We start from the raw sequence: 10,007 nt of genomic DNA, 5'->3' as shown, positions 1-10,007 counted from the left end.
GGTCATAGGCAACCTCTCCTCGTTGTGTAGAGGGCGATATACGTGGCAAGGACCAGTATCGCGCACGGCGGTGGACTTTGCGCTCTACTCGCCATCCCTCGCCTCCCACCTTGTGAGTTTCATCATCGACGAGGATGGTCACCTAAGCATCGGTAGCGACCACAACGCGTTGGTTCCAGAGTGGAGGAACGATACCAATCCCTCGCCTTCCGTATTGTCCGACCCCGAGGTTGTCCCCCCGGACCGCTATACCTGGGATTTCCAGGACGACAGAGCTATGGTAGCGTTCTCGTCCTACATGGAGACTCTTGCTACCGCCGGCCTGCCCACCTATGATGCTTTTACCGCGGCTTTATTCAACGGTATGAACCTACATCTGCGCAGGAAGCGCCGCACAAAGGCTACACACCGAAAAGGTGGTGGAATCAGGATGTTAAGGACGCAATCCTAACGCGGAAACAGCGAAACAAAAGCCATAGACTCTCGGTCCGTGCTCATGAGCCGGTCCAGGTGACCCAGCAAAAATGGCTAGCTTACCAGGAGGCGCGCCAGACTACGAAGCGTTTGATCCAAGATAAGATTCGGGAAACACATCGCAGGACTGAAAGAGCGATACTCGCAGCGGGACGTGACAAGGGCCGAAAATTTTGGCGGCAAACGGTTATCTACACAGCTAAAGGGTATAAAAACAAAGCAGGGTGCCACCCTAACGGCCCGCCAGGACATAATCCTCCGAATAGTCGAATATGTCCAAGAACTGGAAACTGAGCTGCTCGCTCCACCCAGCAGCGGGCCAGGGTCTCAGGGACATACCCCGTCCCCAACTTCGTTGCCGACTCCACCTTTGGACCCCTGTGACGCGTTCGGTAATGCAGACCTTCGCCGTGTCCTCCTCCAGTTGAAATCTGGTGAAGCTGCGGGCCCCGACGGCGTCTACACCGAACCGCTAAAAGCACTTGGGCCAGCAGCCGCTTTGGCACTTCTCAATATTATCAACTCCATGAGGGCAGGGAAAGTGCTCCCTGCGTCCTGGCTGCACGCCCGCGTCTCTCTCATATTCAAGGGGAAGTCCAAGGACGAGACCGACCTCGCTTCCTACCGCCCGATCGCTGTGTCTTCCATCCTCTACGAGATGTATGCGCTGCTGCTGAAAAACCGGCTGAGCCCTTTCCTTGAAACCGGCCACCTCTTGGAGGAACCCCAGGGCGGGTTTCGCCCGGACCGTCGCCTTGCCGACGGCCTGTTCGTCGTCACGCAGTTACTAGATCTGGCCCAACGGGCGGGTACTCCGCTCGAAGTTTTCTTTTTCGACATCCAAAAGGCATACGATAGCGTGGACAGAACGCGTCTGTGGGCGACCCTCGCTACAAAAGGCATTCCGCCCGCTTTTATCGGGGAGATCCAGCGCCTATACACGGGGTCGTCGTATGAGTATACGCTACATGGCTGCACCACCGCGCCCATTCCCAGCCTCGTTGGCCTACGTCAGGGCTGCCCCCTCTCGCCTCTCCTGTTCCTCATATACATTGATCGGTTGGTGGCTAGCCTTATCCATCTCAAATGTGGCGCGACGTTGCCGGCTGTGGGGAACGGGGAGGCGATTATCATCACCTGCGTCCTGTACACTGATGATATCGTTCTCTTCGCGAACTCCCCCCGCGGCATGCAAGCACTCCTGGACGTCTGCAGTTCCTTTGCCTTGGAGACAGGCCTTCGGTTTAGCCGAGAAAAGTCAATCTCTATGGCTTTCTTTCGTCTAGTCCCGCACCCCGATTACATTACTCAACGCTTCCGGGTCCCGGAGGTGGACGAATACGCATATCTGGGTGTAGTGCTAACCAATGTCGGCAGCTACCTGTCCAAGGCCGCTAACGTGCTCGCACAGAAGTGCAACCACCTCCGCTGGTCTGTCCGTAACCTTGCGGAAGGGTCCTACAATAAATACTCCGTTGGGCGCACCTTATGGAAACCCGTTGCAGTCCCGGCCGTCACTCATGGAAATGAGGTCCTTTGTTACCCCAAAACGGTGTGAGAGACCTTGGAGGGAACCCAATCGATGGTTGGCAAGAGGGCACTAAACGCGGGTTCAATGGCGGCGTACGCGGCAATCCAAGGGGAAATGGGCTGGAGCTCAATGGAGGCCCGAGAAGCTCGTTCCAAACTCAGGTACCTCGGCCGCTTAAAGTTCCTCCCCCAAGACAGATTGGCTAAACAAGTATACGAGTCCATTCGTGCCAACGGTCTAGAGACCTCATGGACTTTCCGCGTCGCGGCGTTGGATAGGAAATATGGGCTCGGCACCGCTAGGGATGACGCAACATCCTATGCCACCTGGGCCAGCCAAGTCAACGGGGAAACAACCGAGCACGCCGAACGGACGTGGCGCTCCGCAAGCAAAGCCTACGGGGCTAAAGCGAATCCATCAGTGGAGGCCTGCTATGATGGCTCTCACGGAGGAGGCCTCCTTTTCCAGGCACGGACGGGGTCCCTGCTTACGTGTGTCCACAGCGCCGACTTTCGGCGATAACCAGCGCACCTGTCGCCTCTGTGGTCTCCAAGACGAAGATGTCTTTCACGTCCTAATGGCGTGTCCAGAGACGTGTGCCTCCTCCGCGACCTCCAATTGGTGACGTGTTAATCGTGGTAGCCCGTTGGAAGTCGTCCTAGGTCTGTAGGGCTCCGTTTGGGACCACGACGCCGTTCGGGCCATCCTCACGACCTGGTGGACCAAAAACGAAGCCTGGCGACGCGCCCTCCCCGACTCATCCATACAGCATTTTCTGGACCGATAGGTCTCAAGGCTTCCGTTCCCCGCGGCCACCACAAACGGTGCAACATTTGCGCATATTGTTTAACATATTAACTTCTGCTGCGCTCCCCCACTTTTAGGGAGCCGCCCTGATTCAATAGGGCGTACCATAGTACGGCAAACAATTCAAACCTGTAAACCTGTTAGTTCGGCAATTGGAAGGTTTTTGGAAACTTTATGCTCTTTACTTAATTCAGTACTGGTTTTGGAAATTGAGTAATGTCACGTGATTAATGAATACCGTCGGTCAGCTGGTCCTGAGGAAGAGCTCGCTTTTATTGAGAAGGTAGATGAGACTAGAAGTACTAAGCTAACCAAATTCTTCACTTGGCGAAAGTGAATATTCTTGATAACGCACCAACGGTTGGCCCTCTGGTAGCGGTTTCTGAGTTTTCCCTCCAAAACGTGAGACGCTCGCGGTGGTAGACAGCCGAACTAGATTCAAGCACCCACGTCCGTGTTCCGCGGCTTTAGGTTGAGGGGAAGGGGGTAGGAGATTTTTTGGAACTCGACAAATTGTTTTCTCTCTAGTGTAGGCGCGATGGAAACGGCTCGATACTCTGAGAATTCGGCATGTCTGACGTCGGCTTAAAGTCAATTCGAGTCCCTTTCCTCGACCAGCTCACCTCCATTCCTTTAACCCTCAGAGCCACAACCTAACTCCATCCTATCCCGAAAGCCTTTTTATTTATTTTAACAGAGTAAGTAAACTGGAAGCTTCTCTCTCTCTCTCTCTGGCTTTACTCAGGAAAAGAAGTAAAGGATTTGCCAAGACTCCTACGGTACTTGTTTTTCTTTTTCAGTATTGCGGCCAATTTTAAACGGCAAACCGACTGGTGCTGAAAAGCTGAGGCACATTTGCGAATTTCCGTTTTTTTGCCGTCGTGGTATTTATTCTATGGTGAGCTGATGGAAAGAAGTATGCAGCTTGCTATACAACGGCTATGGCTAGACTATGTTTATTAGAATATCTGGAAATGGTCGGGGATAAATGCTATTATTACGATACCGACCCGCTTGTGTACAGTCCCGGACAAAGGTTTCTGGACATTTTCATTTGGCTGCCATTTTGTTCCTATTTGAGCTAGAGTAACAAAATAGGACTTTCTAAATAGGTTTACTTCTCAGAATTATTTTAAAATTACAAATGACACTGTGGCGCTAATAGGGCGTTAGCCATAGCGGAAATAGTAAAGCCCCCCCGATAATGACGTTACGAAATAATGCTTCAAATAAATGGATTGACAATGTTATCGTTGCACGCGTCTTGTCACGTAAAATCCGAAACTGTTTTCAAATTGTAAATTGGTTCAGAAAATCAAAAGTTATGACAAAAAACGTGACGTTCAAAACAATAGCAAATAAGCCTAACGATTATTAATTTTATCTTTATCAACTTAGCTCCGTATTAAGTATTACGATCAGAAAAACTAGATGTTCCAACAAGAGAATTTTTAGTTCCACACTGACATATGAGAAATGAGAACTTATGAATTAGACTCAGTCTTCAGAATGAAGGGTTGTTGGCGGCGGTTTGAAAACGTTTAAATATTTAGAGATTTGGATATGTTTAATGATTTTTTATAATTTCCTAGTTGCTAATACAGTGGGTGGATATTTGGGGATAATTCTTTTGACGGATATTTTACGGCAGACGTCGTTATCTGTTGAATCGCTATTAAAAGTTGGACGAGCCGCGGTATTGGATGATGGACAGTGTTTCAAGAATATACTTTGAGAAAGTTTAAATAGCAAAATAGGTGGCATGACAAAAATACAGGTGTAACAGAGAAAGTTTATGGAGCAAAATAGGTGGCATGACTAAAATACAGGTGTAACAGGGAAAGTTTATGGAGCAAAATAGGTGGCATGACTAAAATACAGGTGTAACAGAGATAGTTTATAAAGCAAAATAGGTGGCATGACTAAAATACAGGTGTAACAGAACTTATTTGACGTTCGGTAATTAATGTTTGGACGCTTGAGAATTGGATGTTGAGAAATGCTCTGAAAACAATATTGTGGGAATAATATTTCGACAGCAAATTCATGAGGATGGTTGAGAAGACATTGTTCAATTCAAAGTGGATGAGGATGGTTTGAATTATAATAATATATATATACAGGTTAAATTATTCGCAAGTTCTTATGACATGAAAATATTTTACGACGTGGATAGTTTTAACGTATTTCCCGCTTTCTCGGCTTTACTCTGCAAGTTTTCTTATTCCCAGCACATTTTAAACGTGATAACTATCCCTGTAAACTTTAATTAAGAATTTGGTTTTTTGAAAATTATGGCTGTTTTTGGAACATAGAGCAAAAAAGAGACAGAGGCCCTACAAACGATAAAAAGCACAGCGTTTGCAATTGTGTCGTGTTCCAGCGTATGAAGGTTGCTCTATATATTTTTTAGCTTAGAGTAGAGCAGTTTCAATGATCATCGGAAAACAATCAGACTCAATAGCCCATACTTTTCCTGCTATAATATAGTCGGTAAGCGCCTTGGTTTGTGACATTGAGAATTTAGTATCTCAATTTTTCTATCGTTAATTTGGCAAAAAAATAAATTGAGTCTGCTTCCATTATTAACCTTGACTATTTCCGCTAAAATAATTTGATATTATTCTTTTGTAGTTTAAAGTTTACGTTTCATAATCTATATGGATAGAGGGACACTTAGATTTACACAACAATCTAAGACGCCTTGGATTTTTTACTTGAAATGAGAAATTTAACGGGCGCCCATGTATAGAGTTAAATACCATTTTCTTGCCCTGTCAAAGGTTGAAGCTTCTCCAAGGTTGTTCGGATAGAAATTTTATTTTATTTATGTATTTTTTCGCAGATGAAGTTTTACACAAATTTTATCATGAATATTTAGAAAAGAATTCATCTTGAATATTTAGGAGAATTCCAACTTGAATATTTAGAATAAAAAATCCATCTTCAATCTTTAGTATTAACAGAGTTGAAAAAAAAAACAACCGGCGTTGCACATCGAGATATATTATTACATTTCAGGCCGCCATTTTTAACGAAGGTGGAAAATCGAGCTTCAAAAGACATGAAGTCCGTCTTACGGAAATTGGGAACCAGTTTTTTAAATGTTATAGATTCGGTTGAAACACGTAGACGCCGCCATTTTTCAAGATGATGAGGAATTGGAAAAAATCTAAGAGCCAGCCTATTGCCTTTGATTACCGTCCCTGCAAAATTTCATACCTCTAGGTAAAGCTGTTTGGACTCAGAGTAGATTATCAGTCAAATTGTAACTATAGATGTTAAGCATACAAGTTACTGAGGTTTACGTAGGCGTCCTTGTGATTTAAATTAAAATTTCGAGTTTAAAATTAAACTTGTTGTCTTAGATTAGTGGTGTCTTTCAAGTTTGAGTAATAAGTGGTTTAGAGAACACTTTAGGACACGGTATTGATTTGTTGGTTTTCGAGTATTGTTTCCGGTTGTAGTATACTTTTGACGGTTTATTTACTTTTGCTAAAAACGCAATGGAGGTTTGCATGCAGTTCAATGTCACCATTTCGGTTATTGGAAGTAATTAGGTTTTAAATAAGATCACAGGACAACTTGTGTAATGAATTTTAAAAGAACTATACAATCATATTTAATGCTTTTTTTATTAAAACTTGATCATTGAAAAAACAGTTGACATCGCCAATTAATATTTTAGTATTAACATGTGTGGACACCTTTCCACTTAAGACAATAATTATCCGTTAGAAATAATTTCTACGATATTTATAATACAAGTTTTAAGAAAATTTTAATCAAATCAAATATTAGATCTAAACATACTCTAAAAAAATACACAAAACCAATTAAAGTTTTTACATGACGAAGTTAACGGTCTAATAATGTGACCAATATCCCTGGTTTTCGTAAACCTCCCGAACTCTACCAGGCATTGAATGATGATATGCCTGGAATAGTTCCACGTTCAACTTGAGATCGCGCCAAGCATTTTGTACCGCTTCCAACAACTCAGCAGCGTTCCTGACGTTGACATGGTCAACTTTTCGAACCATCTCTGCCCACAGGTTTTCGATTGGGTTCAGGTCACAGCCTTTTGAAGGCCAATTCATCACCTTCATGAGCAATTAACGGTTGCAACGTATAAAATAGAGATTGAATCAGTCTAATGAATTACATTGTTAACTACAGTGACAAGATATTTACCGTAAAACCATGAACCGCACTAAGCCTTCCAGAGCTTGAGTCGTCACTCTTGCCGTGTGGATCGGAGCTCGGTCGTGCATAAACGTGTAGTTTCCGTCGGGGAACCTTTCCAATATGCTAGGAAAGCAATCGTTCTCCAGGAGTTGGACATATCGTTGGGCATTGTTCCGTCCTTCGATATGAACCAAACACCCGGAATTCGTTGCCGATAGCCAACCCCAAACGTTGATCGAGAAACAGCCGCTGCGTTGGACCTCGGCGATGTAAGGCTCATTGTTGCGCGTGCAGGCAGGTCTCCTCACCCATATCTTTATAACATAAAAGAAATATAAATATTTGAATACTCAAGTTCACTGATAATTATATTAATAGACTATGTTGATCTTATCCTGTCATTCATCTCATTGCTTCCTCACAATAAATGAAATTACCTGCCCATTATGTCCGACGACGAAACTTTTCTCGTCCGTGAAAACTACTCTTTCCCACTGCTCTAGTGTCCAATTTAAATGTAAACGAGAAAATTCCAGCCTCCCTCGTCGGTTCATGGCGCTCAACCTTTCTTTAGGCCACGCGATCCTTCCATGAAGGCCTTGACTTGCCAAGGCTCTTCGTACGGTCCTCACACTTGTCTGCAGCGCAAGTTCCGTTCCAACAAGCCGCGCTGTTAGAAATGGCTGTGCCCTGCTTGTCCTACCAATTAGTCGATCTTCTCTATTGGTTAAAGCCCTTGGTCGTCCTCCTCTTTGCCTATCAGCTCCACCGTTGAACTCGTTATTTCTGTCACGGTCAATCCAAGTAGCCACTGTCGTTGGTGAAACATCGCGAGTACAAAGACTTTGCTCATGAATACTCTATCAGCCATTTTACTTGTTCGGAGAATATAAAAATTAAGTGATAAAAAGAGTGGATTGCGGTCTCTTTACATAGTAAACGTGAATAGGTGAAAATATTTTTTCGTCGAGTGGAAGGTAAAAATTAGTTTTTGGTTGAAAAAAGACATTGTTAAAAACTTAATTTAACGATGGAGGTGATAGGCAAAGAATAGGACGACCAAAGATTTGACCTACCGAGAAGTTTTTTAAGCGTGATACTTGTGAGCAACTTCAATAAGTTTAAAACCGTAAAATGAACTTTGGTGAGACAGGGTCTTTTTGAACGCTTCGCGTGGCACTTTAGAAACGTGAAGTTTCTTTTCTCTAAAACTCTAAAGAGGCTTCAATTTGGAACAGAGCAGGGTTTTTGATTATTTTGATTTTTTCAAATAAAATAAAAAAACCGATTTTTTTATTTAAATCGATTTATTTGATTTTTCTTGAACTACTAGATAGTAAATTACCAACATGAAAAGTCTTGAGTCAAAACTAACCAAAAGGAAAATATTCATGACATTTAAGAAGCTATACACAGAAAAAAGAGTGTTTAGGTTTGCAACATCCGAACATGTTATAAAGTTAAACATTGGTGTGAGGTAATGTATATTTCTTCAATGTTGATGTCTAATTACATCTCTGTTTCTCTAAGGATCCTTAAAATGTGTTCCAAATAGGAACACTTCTTATTTTATCACGTTTAAGAGGTAAACACAGAATAATCTTAACACTAAGCTAAACATCAATGCTTATCAGGTGTTATTTAACGTAACATGTTTTTAATACGTTGGTATATAACCTTAATTTTTCTAAATCTTTATTTTAAGAAGAATTATAATATTTTAGAAAAACAACTAAAAAGTGGAGGTATATTTTACCACAAGGTGAATAATCTAACACCTTGTGGCTATATTAATAATGTAAGCCATAAGGACTTTCATTTTATATTGAGAAAAGGACTTCCTTTACTCAAATTTTGAGCAAAATATATGTTTAAAGTGATGGTTTGACATGAAGAATAAATAAGCTTTCTTGGCTTTCATAATAGAACAACATTTCCAACAGGTCGGCTAGATTTGTTTAAATAGGTATATTCCCATTGCGCAGAATTCCATTAGACGGAATCCCGCCAAGTTTCTAATGAATTTAGCCCAACCGCGGGTGTTGGTATTTACAATTCAAACGACGCTATTTGTCGAATCATAAGAAAATAATATATTGCTCCCTATAAGTATGAAATTCTCCATTTAAACCATGTAAACAGCATTTTCTTCCATTGAAATTTGTAAAAAGTTTCTAATGCCACCTATTAAGAGTTTTTGGCGTTAAAAAGATGAAATATTTGTTTGGAAAATTTGAAATTTTATGTTGTAATTAAATTGTTAAAGGTCTGCACGTTATTATTATGATAATTATAACTGATTAAGTACATGTCAAAATTATCATAATAAATTAATAGATGGCGCGATATTTTGACGAACAAGGCTAGCGCCTACACTGGTACGAGGTAAGGAGTATCTTGTGTCTCTACGGGCGCGGCGATATTTCCCCGGCCCATCGTGCCTTTCACGGTGGCGGCGGCGGTTTTGCCCCCCTTTTACTCGTAGTACCATAAGGACATTATCACTCTCTCTCTCTCTAAGGGCCCAAGCGCATCTATTAGCAAAAACATCTAGTTCTGCTAGATGTGACGTAGATTTTGTATAGGGGCTCCTTCCGAATTTTTCGTGAAATTCGCGGGAGAGAAAAATAATTTTCAAAATCAGCCACGACCGATATCCTAAGCCGGTCGTGGTCTAGACGCGAGCTCTGAGATAACGCTCCCAAGTGGTTGGGAATCAAACTAAAACAGGCGGGTAGGCGAGAGGAAGGACTGAGGGGAAAAAATAAGTAAGAGAATTTCCAGCACCCCCAGCTCTCTCAGACACAAGAGGTAAATTCGCGCTTAGAAAAAATCACGAAGAGCTGTCGTGAGAAATCTTTGAAGGAGGGAAAAATGTTCAATGCCGGGTTACTCTGCAGCGAATGCGCTCGGCCTCTGTTTAGGCTATACAATTATTATACCACTTGAGATGAGACGGATGGCTGACCAAATCGAAGGTGGGGTGGCGTAGCGGTTAGAGCTTTCG

Source organism: Phalangium opilio, unplaced genomic scaffold (assembly GCF_054372755.1).
Source record: "Phalangium opilio isolate 3A_F unplaced genomic scaffold, DU_Popi_V2 ptg000106l_1, whole genome shotgun sequence".
Lineage (NCBI taxonomy): Eukaryota > Metazoa > Arthropoda > Arachnida > Opiliones > Phalangiidae > Phalangium > Phalangium opilio.
The sequence above is the reverse complement of the archived record's forward strand: the minus strand, read 5'-3'. Positions refer to the sequence as shown.